This window comes from Montipora foliosa, unplaced genomic scaffold (assembly GCF_036669935.1).
Source record: "Montipora foliosa isolate CH-2021 unplaced genomic scaffold, ASM3666993v2 scaffold_459, whole genome shotgun sequence".
Lineage (NCBI taxonomy): Eukaryota > Metazoa > Cnidaria > Anthozoa > Scleractinia > Acroporidae > Montipora > Montipora foliosa.
Window position 1 is genome coordinate 725001 of NW_027179766.1, and position 11285 is coordinate 736285.

Genomic DNA, 11285 nt, shown 5'->3' on the forward strand with positions numbered 1-11285 from the left:
TAGGCCGGGTGCACCATGGGTAGCCATATCGGGGGTATATAAAGCTGCGTATAACACGTGTACTTAATCTAGGCTTCTGAACCAACCTCTCCTTGGTTTTTTCTTTAACGTTCCTGTCGTTTGTCTTCTGCGTTATGTCCGTCAGCAAAGACGAAGTGTCCGATCTCATTCGCGAGAATATCAAGCAGTTAATGGACTCGTTCAAAGATTTGTTAGCACAAAGCGTTGGTCAAATCGAGCGCTCCAACGAAGATTCGGCCGAGCAGCAGATGAAAGTAATCAAGAAACTCAAGTATGACGAACCACATAAGTTCAAGAAGAAGGCCAATGAAGACCAGTTTAACTGTAACCGTAAGCTAGCGGAAAATATTGGTACCGCCAAGTCTGCTGCGGAGATTGGTCAGCTAGAGAAAGTAAAGTCAGATCTCGCGGAAGATCCTCGTTCGTTGGAACCCCGCCGACGACCTCAAGTTCGCAGTTTTAACATCAGCCTCTTATGTTGAACATTCCTGGTTTCCCTTCTCGTCGACCCAATACCGGCACCTGTTTTGCCTGTGGAAAGCCAGGTCATTGGCGCTCCTGTTTCCCGACGATGGCCAAGCAAACTTCACATACTCCTAAATGACTAGCCGACGAAGGACAACAATCAGGTGCAATCTTTTCCAATTTTCTTTGTAGTGATATGATTTTTGAGGCGGAAAGCCGTAATTCAGATCTGGAGTGTCTCCATGTCACATCAGTTTTTTTCTGACGTCACCCCGCTAGTTTTAGCCGCGGTTAAAGACTCTGAGAGTACTATATATATTTCTATTCTACCTTCAGTTCGGGGAAGACTTTTCAAGCGTATCGATTTCTGGCGTACTTTGCCAGCTTCTCAGTTCATTTTGAATGTTATTAGCCAAGGTTACAAAATTCCTTTCTTCCAGCTACCTACGCCCTTTCACAAAGTCAACAATGCTTCTGCACGTAGTAACAATTCTTTTGTTACCATAGCTCTTAATGAGCCTCTTGGTCTCAACCTCATCGAAGAAATTTTTTGTGCTCCAGATATTATTAACCCGCTTTCTGTTTCGATCCAACGCTCCGGCAAACAAAGGCTTATCCTGGATCTTAGGCACGTTAACACTGTTATCTTCAAACAGAAATTCAAGTGCGAGGACTTAGCTAGGACTTGTCTGTGGCTACTCAAGTTTTTGACAAGGGTTTTTATTTATTCAAATTTGATCTCAAGTCTGGGTACCACCACATCGAAATTTTCCCCGATCACCGGAAATTCCTTGCGTTCGCCTGGGATTTCGGCACAGGGTTTTTTAGGTATTTTCAATTTTGTGTTTCAGAACCACGGCCCCTGGAAGTCCGTTCAAGCCAAAGACACCTATGTGGATGATGACCTTGATCAAAGGCTTTCAGTTTCCAAGTCTCTCGGGCTCTGGGAGTTTCCATTCGTTATTTCGCCCAATACTTTTTCTCTCTACGTACTTATAAGGTTGGTTCTCGCCAAGCCGTCCCAAAATAAACTTATTTGCCTTTACATTTTGTCTGTTGATGTTGTGTAGTGGAGTCTAAATATGTTATTTCTGGCGTATGAGCCTGCGAAGAAGCCAGAAATAAATATTTCGACGGCACGAGATACAACAGGGCCTGGGTTCTAGGCCGGGTGCACCATGGGTAGCAATATCGGGGGTATATAAAGCTGCGTATAACACGTGTACTTAATCTAGGCTTCTAAACCAACCTCTCCTTGGTTTTTTCTTGAATTTTTGTTTTTTGCTTTTGTTTTATGTCCTCCTTAGGAGCAGGCTATTCTCGATTACATTGTAAAGTCCCGTAGGAAGGGCTTTGAGCTAGAGCCTTGGTTCCTACCCAGATTTCCTGCACATATTTTCCCCACAGGGGTTTTTCTGGCAGGTTTTTTCTGGCCTCCGTTCAAACCGCATTTGCTTTGTTAGCGGTTGCTCAGCTCTACTAGTTTTTTGTACTTTAGGTCTATATTGTATTTTACTTATATTGTACGTCGGAGTTGAAGATCCCCAGCCTAACTGGCAGCCTGACTGGCACAAAGCTTGAGAGCTTATATGGGGATGTAGGCCAAGATGGCCTGTTTATATTATCACGGTTCAATGTAACGTCGGAATTGATGTTCCCCAGCCTAACTGGCAGCCTAACTGGCACAAAGCTTATAATGTGGAGCTTATCTGGGGAAGTAGGCCAATATGGCCTGTTTATCTTACAGTCAAATGTAATGACGGAGCTGTTGTTCCCCAGCCTAACTGGTACCAAGACTGATTGCTTATTCGGAGAAGTAGCCTATATGTTTTGTGTTCGGGTTGGTTCTTGCCAGGCCCTCCGTCTTACCGCATTTCTTTTAGTTATAAGCGGTAGCTCAGCTCTGTTAGTCTTCTTATCTTATGTACTTGTTTGGTTTTTCACAGTTGTCTAGATGTTCCTTTACTTAATATATTTACGTTAGATGTATATGAAATTAATCACTTGATGTTTTATATGCTTGTTTTCTATGTATGATTAGTTCAGCTGTCCTGTGACCGCTCTTTAAGTGGCGAGATATGTCTAGCTTTACGTAGTTTGATTGCTTATAATGTGACGGACTTCTTGTAAGGGGTGTTAGGCATTTGTTTACCCTTGTTTTCGTACCCTAGCCTTTTCTGGTAGCCTAACTGGCAATTGGCCTACATGCCTTGTTGGGTACGTTAGTGAACGATTTTCAGTTTTTTCCCGGCGCTCAGCCTCTGCGGTCCTTCAGTGTTCCCTGTCCCAGTTATTCGTTGATCAGAGTTTTATTTAGTTTCCCCAGTCTAACTGGCAGCCTTTTCACTTTTGGTGAAAGCTAGTTTATTTACGAGTGTTGTACACTAGTTATTTACCTACTGCTGTATTTTATACGTACTTTTAAGGTTGGTTCTCGCCAAGCCGTCCCAAAATAAACTTATTTGCCTTTACATTTTGTCTGTTGATGTTGTGTAGTGGAGTCTAAATACATGCCCGTTCTTTAATGTTTTGCATTTATGTGACATATATAGCTGGAGTTTTGAAAACAAGGTCGAACTTTGCTGCCAAGTCCAAAGTGAGGGCGAGGCCTAATTTCCTAGGGGAAATGTCTACTCGCATGCAAGTCTAACAAGTATGAGGTAATAGCGCATAGCCAAAACAATTCACTAGACCTCTTTATGGGAAGCTTAGTGACGGAAATGTTGACCTGTTGGGCAAGGGAAAAAGGATTCCGTGCCATATGAAACACTACTTCTTCTGAAGTCACTTTAATCACTGCATCTCAAAACATAAAGAGGAAATTTGAAAATGTTATGCTTAACGGTAACCAAGTATTTTACCTACCTAGTTATTTACCTACTGCTGTATTTTATACGTACTTTTAAGGTTGGTTCTCGCCAAGCCGTCCCAAAATAAACTTATTTGCCTTTACATTTTGTCTGTTGATGTTGTGTAGTGGAGTCTAAATACATGCCCGTTCTTTAATGTTTTGCATTTATGTGACATATATAGCTGGAGTTTTGAAAACAAGGTCGAACTTTGCTGCCAAGTCCAAAGTGAGGGCGAGGCCTAATTTCCTAGGGGAAATGTCTACTCGCATGCAAGTCTAACAAGTATGAGGTAATAGCGCATAGCCAAAACAATTCACTAGACCTCTTTATGGGAAGCTTAGTGACGGAAATGTTGACCTGTTGGGCAAGGGAAAAAGGATTCCGTGCCATATGAAACACTACTTCTTCTGAAGTCACTTTAATCACTGCATCTCAAAACATAAAGAGGAAATTTGAAAATGTTATGGTTAACGGTAACCAAGTATTTTGAAAAAAATTCAAGGTAATTATAGAAAAGGTGATGAGACAGTTTCTCAAGTTTGTGCTAAAATATTTTCTCAGTCAGAATTTTTCTCTGCCTATGGCCATGATTAATAAGATGGAAAAGGAATCAACTCCAAGGCTGTCTACTGATGTAAACAACATTAAAGGCTCTTCATTCAAGTAATAAATGATTTCTGTGACAAAAATGTGTGCTTCCAAAAAATACATATACTCCAACGAAGGATTGTTATGTGGTTTGTAAGCCCCTAGGGCTGTAATTAAGGGTTTTTTAGTGTAGCAGGTCATACCGTTGCTATGATAACCTATTGTGTCACGCAAATGATAACAATGTGTTCACCAATGATTAGGTAGTTTTTTTGATACCATGATTGTTAAGCATCACGTCACTGATCAATAAAGAGTGGTTATAATAACCCATCAAAATTTAACAGCTGGAAACTGTTTTGAGCTACCTCAAGAACAGTTCTAAATTAAGTTTAGATTGTATACAATGTATGTTCTGGTCAAATTAAGATTTAAAGAAAATGAAAATCATATTTCTCAGTCTAGTATTACCCCATTAAAATTTGCTTCTTAAGTTTCTGAAGCCAGGAGAAAAATCTTTCCATGTCTAAACCTATCAATGGCGAGATTTCAATATTTTGGAAACCATGGCTGCAGCGATTTGCCCGTACTTGGAAGGGGCATGACTTCCTTAAGTCCTTGGACATAAGCTTTTCATTGTCATGAGAACTTCTGGTTGATGAGCTTGGCACTCATGAGGGTGAACTTTATTTAAATGATGAAACCTGGTTTTGATCTGTTGGACTCCATGGGCTGCTTGTGATGCTGTTACTATACCATTTGCGATCTTATTGGCCTCCCTTCCCTGGACAACACCTTTTGTGGCGCAGTTACAAATTTGCGCTTTGTCGCCCTCAGCATTGTTTCCAGTGTTGTTTCCACCTTCCCAATATGAGAGAAGAAGCATGCTGAGGTCATTATGCCAGTAATAAATGAAGTGTGTGAGGAATACTCATGAACAATTGTTTGTGTTCTCAAATGGTTGAACACAATTATTGTTCACCTATAATGATTTGCAAGACACTTACAAATACTACATTTTGTAACAACCATTTCAAGTTCAATAACTGCTTTATCATTCCACTCGAATTGGCTGTCACAAAATGTGGTGTTTGTAAGTGTATTGCACCTGGAGCCTTGTCATTAATCAGTGAATAATGATTTTTGTAAAACAGACGTGATTGTTCAGTGTTCTTTTTACACACACCTTCATATAAGTTGTGGGGCTCAAGAAAATATCCAGAGACACCTTTAATACCATTTTAAAAATTGCAGTCCTTTCTGCTTTGTGATTGGCCTGAGTTATTACTTTAGTTTTGGTTTAGACCCATGCTGCCCCCCCTTCCCCCCAATACACTTCATATACAGTAATTCTTCCATTTTACATTAAGTCTGGTGAACATTATAGTTTGTCAACACTAACATATTTGGATAAACTCATTCCCAATTATTTATAAATTCTCCAGTTAAAGCATGGGAATCACATTTTATGATGAGGAGAACAACGTAAAAAATCATTTTGGCAAAGATAATTAAGTTGCAACAGGTTTACTTTAGATGAGCTATGAGGTTAGGCAATGGTAAATCAAGAGTTAAAAATTCATGCAACAACTTGGTGCAAACAAAATCAGTTGAAATGTGTAGTTAGCAGGCTACAACTAGGATGTACACAACAGCCGTTTTGAATTGCCTTGAAAACTTTTCTCCCAGGTCAAACCATTAAAACTGAACAATTGAAATTGAAATACAATTATATAATCTCTTACAGTACTTCTGTAATTTGAATTTGCTAAAGTATTTATATAACCCGAAAATAATTCACCTGCAATATGGGCATGAAGGGCATCCACCAGCCCAACTGGAAAATAATTACAACAATGTACCCTTGGGTTATCAGGTACTAGTCTCATTTCATGTTGGATAAGAAGATATTTTTATAGTAATAAAAACAACGAAGGAACCAAGTGAAAATGTAGTTCAGCCAGGAATTAAATTTGGTTCTCCAGATTGTCTGACCTGCAGAGATTCCAACCCCTTTTGAGTTCTGGAAGAAAATAGGGAGTATAATTTTTTAGCGCCGAAGGGGCCGATAAGCCTTTTTTCCCTTGTTTTCAGAATTTCATGATAAATCGGGAGAATCTGATAAAATTGGGAAAGCGGGAGGCAACTCATCAAATCTGGACCTGCCTAGACATTGATAGTTGTCTTAATTCAGCACTGCAAGAGTTAAAGGAAAGGTTACGTTTATACAAACGTTGGCCGTGTAGCACTTATATTTTAAACAGAGTCAACTGAATAGAGGGTAATGTGAAGTGCTAGAATTCTATCCCACATAAACCACGTGAGCGTTAGCCCTACTAATGGAAATGGGCCCACATAAGGACAGAGAAAAACTCTGACCAGGGTGGGAATTGAGCCCACGATCTTCGGGTTAGATCTCCGCCGCTCTACCGACTGAGCTACAAGGTCAGGCCGTGGGAACTGAAGATGTTAAAGTCACTGCAATGAACATGTACAAGTACAAGGAAAAGTACAAGGCTCACATGGTTTATGTGGGATAGAATTCTAGCACTTCATATTACCCTCTATTCAGTTGACTCTGTTTAAAATATAAGTGCTACACGGCCAATGCCACGTTTGTATAAACGTAACCTTTCCTTGTACTTGTACATGTTCATTGCCGTGACTTTAGCATCTTCAGTTCCCACGTTAGCCCTACTGATGGAAATGGGCCCACACAAGGACAAAGAAAAACTCTGACCAGGGTGGGAATTGAACCCACGACCTTCGGGTTAGATCTCTGCCGCTCTACCGACTGAGCTACAAGGTCAGACGGGAGCAGGCCGCTCACATGGTTTATGTGGGATAGAATTCTAGCACTTCACATTACCCTCTATTCAGTTGACACTGCAAGAGTTAAGCTTAATCCCGGCAGCTACTGCAGGTGCTGGAGCAGAAATTACGTAAAACAAAAGAACAAAAACAGAAAACGAAACTCTAAATGAAGATTAGTCTGCGTAACTGGTGGTATTAGGGAGCTTTAGCAACGACAACGGCGACGGCGACGGCAACGAGAACGTAACAAATTTGCATATTTAGTGGGCAAAAACAATAGCTTTGCTCGCCCTGCACGTGCGTTTTTTTCTTTTGTCCATTTCTTTGCCGTTGTCAGCAAGAACAACACAACGTGAAATAGTCAAGTTTGAGGTTTTATGGAGACGTCACCATCTGGAGATAAATTTTCATTTTCTCCCCTAAATTAAGCATGACTCCTATCGGTTCCCTTCTTGAGGGACGGTCACACCATTGTCATGTTTCAAAGCGTGGAATAGTCGCGAAGTGATTACAAAAACGCAAATTTATACTTTGCGATGACGTTCCTATTGTTGGTGCAAGTGGCAAATTCCGGGATTTTGAGACGGCAATACCACATTATATTAACGGCTAGTTGGGAGAAAATTTATTTCGTTTTGGGCGGAGTCGCGAAGCGCAACCAGTGCAACGACGTCAATTTCAACATTAGAACCAATCACAGGCCGCAAAAGTGAAACGGCAATAATTAACAATTATTCGCCTCAGGCGAAGTGATTATCGGTGAATATTCACCGAGACAAAGTCGAGGTGAATATTCACCGATAATCACTTCGCCTGAGGCGAATAATTGTTTTAGTATAAATACACAGGTGATTATTTCAAAAAAGAGGGGAAAAAAAACATTTCAACGCGAAATAATCTTCACTTACAGTGGCAAAACGACTACTGGCAGCCATTTTGTCCGTCGAGGTGATTATCGGCTGATAATCCGAGATAGCGAGCCAATGAGAGCGCGCGATTTGTATAATCACCTGTGTATTTATACTAACACGAAATATTGACGGTTCAATTCTCCTGAGTATTATCTCATGATTTGTATTGGGAAAACAAAATGTACAAGCGAAAAAGGTCTATTAACGAACAATAGTTGGTTTATACACTTCACGTAAAAAGGAACAAAAATTCACCCCTGTCTAAGTTCTTGTACGCTCCGGCCAAAGTTTTGTTTATTTTGCGAAGAAATCTGTCATCATTTCCGTGATACAAGGGCGCACGGTAATTTTTTTCCCACCAAATGTTGTATACTTGTGAGCCCTGCCCTTTTCGTGGAGTACAGTTATGTTATTGTTATCAAGACTCGTAGAAATGAAACCGTGGAAAGCAATGTATAAGAAACCTTCCCCAAACCTGAGTTAAAGTAGTACTAAATTTTCTTAATAATACCACTTTTTAACGGCAACTTAGCAACATTACTCAAAGTAGTATGGTAGGAATCATCCGGCCTAATTTGCCAGCACCTTGCAAAAATGGAGGTTGTATTTAACTGATCCCCACTATACTAATAGGAGTGATGTTGGCGCTGCGCTATTTAAGAGAGTCCAAAGTTCGCAACACAGCCAGCGGCGGTACTTTTCTATTTTTTTTTTTTTGGTCGCATCCTGGTGGTACGATTTTTTGTCAAGTTTCCCACGACCCCACCGGGCGCCAGCAGCGCAAAGGCAATCTCTTAGTCGTCGAAGGAGGAAAGGACCACAAGCACGAGGTTCGGGCCGCTAGTTTTTAGTCGTCCATCAATTTGAAATGGACGATGTCCCATCTCATCGCACCCAGCATTCTAAGGAGTTGCGCGTCGGGTAGGTGGTATCTCTGCCTGTAATCATCCTTATACAGGGGTTTTATTTTAATCCGAATCCAAAGCCCCACTTTTAGTTTGAGGTATATCGCATTGTGCGCGAGGCATACCATCACTGCCATCTTTGTAGTTCACTACGTCTAAGGGTTTCACCAGTTTCTGGTCTGGTTTGCTTTTTTGCACCCCTTAGCATCGCCTCCTTTTTTTGACAAACCGGGTAATCGATAACACGCCTCGTTGCAAAGGCATCTGTTTTGCCAGTGGACTGTAGATAAATTAATAAGACTTCACCGTTGTCTGGATCGTATTTTTAGTTGTTTGCCAGGTGGGTTTTAAGGTCCAGTGTAATTATGGTCGGGCAGGGCTATAAAAAATATGGGAATAGTTGCCATTTTGGACAACAACAACAACAACAATTAGTTTGTCCATTAATTAGAGACAAGCATTACAAGATGGTATAAATACGACAGAGAAAATCGGTAAACAGGGCACCCGAAATAGCTAACGAAGGTAAACTAGTCTGGTGCCTATTCTTGCGCTTCGAAAAAAAAAAATGTTGTGGAATGGCATTTGGTCTTAGGCATTAAAGGCCAAGCCCCAAGTTGTATGCCTAAAAGCGGTATCACCTACTTCTCAGAAGTTCATTTCAGCTGTGGGAGTAACTTTTCAGCTAACTCATACAAATCTTTATGGAGTGATCAGGCGCCTAGCGATATAATTATTTGAAAGATTATTTGGCCCACTATTATATTTTGCTTCTCAGTAATACGTTCGGGAACCGGATTTTATTTTTATTGTTATCATTCTAGTCAAGATAGTAGGGCTGCTTAGAATGCCTTTATAAAGGACCGCTTGGTCTAAATGTGCAGACGTTACCAATAATATGGATTTATTACATACTTCAAGACTTTTGATGTATTTTACTGACAGTCTACATTTACTTTAGTTTATTGGTTGTTACTAATGGAATAATCAATAGGCTTTTACCAAAAAATAATAACTGTAAGAGCATTCGACGAACCCGTTTCACTATCATCTCCCCCACGTTTGCCGTGTTGCACGTTGACCACACTTTCTTTGCCATCGATTCCAATTTTTAAAATTTAACAGAGTTTATGAATCTTCATACGTAGAACGGTTCTGGAAATGATTCCATTCCCACATGACGTTGGAGATACGCCATTTTGAGTTGGAGGCTACCATGTAGGAAGTGAGGGAGTCTCGTCAAATATTTACCAATAACGTCAACAAAGAAACGACATTTTCTTTTAAAATTCGTAAACGAAGACAAAAATAAATAAACAAAATTTTGACATGTCAAAATCCTATTGAAATTTTAAGAAATGTCATTTGCTGATCGTTTGTTCAACCACTTCAAAGTTATGAATATTAAACATCAGCGTCCTTCCCAACCACCCCCTCAAGGAACTAGGACTAATTAAGGTAAAGCTATGAACCATTTGGTAAGGTAATTTGGGGCTTGCCAAAGCCTCCAAGTACAGCATATAAAAGATAAACATTTACTTTTGTTATCACAGATTCGTCAACTTGAATATAACCAATAGCACAATCATCTTTTGGGCGAGAGGTAACGGGCCAGGCCCATAAGCAGGATCATTGTTGAGACTGTGCGTGTTAGCGCCGATTACAAGAAAGTTTAGGAGGTCCTGAGACGAGGTCCTCTTAAGAGATGTTTTGCAATTGTGTGCAGGTTTAGCTTGGATGAATTCTAGATTTCACAACTCTTATTGCAATAAAATTCTAAATCCTCACCGACACACTCCTCCTCACCCAACTGTCAACTGTACCTCACAAGTGCCATTATTGAGTTTGGTTAGCTGCTGTCCTAAAAGGCGGCAATCTTCATTGATGTTCACCATTTTTTTGTCGAATGAAAACGTCGATGGAAGAATAATAATGGCAGAGAAAAAGCAACTTAGATACGTAAACTTGATTTGAACGTTCAGGGATCCAGTGCTTGGGCAGCAAAGATCCGAGGTCCTTTTCTTGTAAAATCATGGAGCGAAATTCGAACACTGATTAGCGTTCATCTGTGGCATGTAAGCCAAGCTGAAGCCGTTAAAAAGAGGATTTATTTTCCTTCATTTAACCTGTAATGCATTTAAATGTCTTTTTCGTTTATTGATGGTTTTTTAATATCTATTTGCGTGTGAGGTTGGTGCAACGTTTCCTGTCAACGAGCCTTTCAATATATAATATGGACCGAAAACTTGGAGATCGCTGAAATTAGGCTCAGTTCAGTAACTCGCCATTGTTTTTGTTTTGTACAGGTTCGTTAGTTCTTGATAAACTGCCATTTCCAAAACTTGAAAAGTAACGACTTTTTGTGTCAGTAGCGATCCTTTTATTACTGTCATTATTATTATAAGACGTGCTTTTTTCTCACAAAAAAAAAATGGTAAAAAAAGTTGTACCAGAAAACAAACAAACAAAACAAACACAAAATGCAGTGGAATAACATAATAGCTTAAAAGGCCAAGCTCCAAATGCAATTTAATTGTAGACTTGAAGGGGTTATCAATTACAGAATCAAAGAACGAATTTGTCTATTGGCTAACTCATACAAATCCTTGAGGAGTGACCAGGCGCCTACAAATATAATTTTTTAAAAGATTATTTGGACAACTATACTTACAGCCGTTGCAGACTTGTGAGCCCTGAGAACACCTTTTGTGGGAGTTCACTTATTTCAT

At 40.1% G+C, this 11285-nt stretch overlaps 1 protein-coding gene across 1 annotated transcript in view; it reads right to left on the reverse strand.

Annotated features, from left to right (window-relative positions):
- The window catches only part of LOC137989441 (uncharacterized), a 98841-nt gene extending 87556 nt beyond the window's left edge, over positions 1-11285 (reverse strand). Inside the window, exon 1 of the mRNA XM_068835260.1 lies at positions 11228-11285. The gene's annotated coding sequence lies outside the window, so the exon portion shown is untranslated. The remainder of the gene's footprint in view (positions 1-11227) is intronic.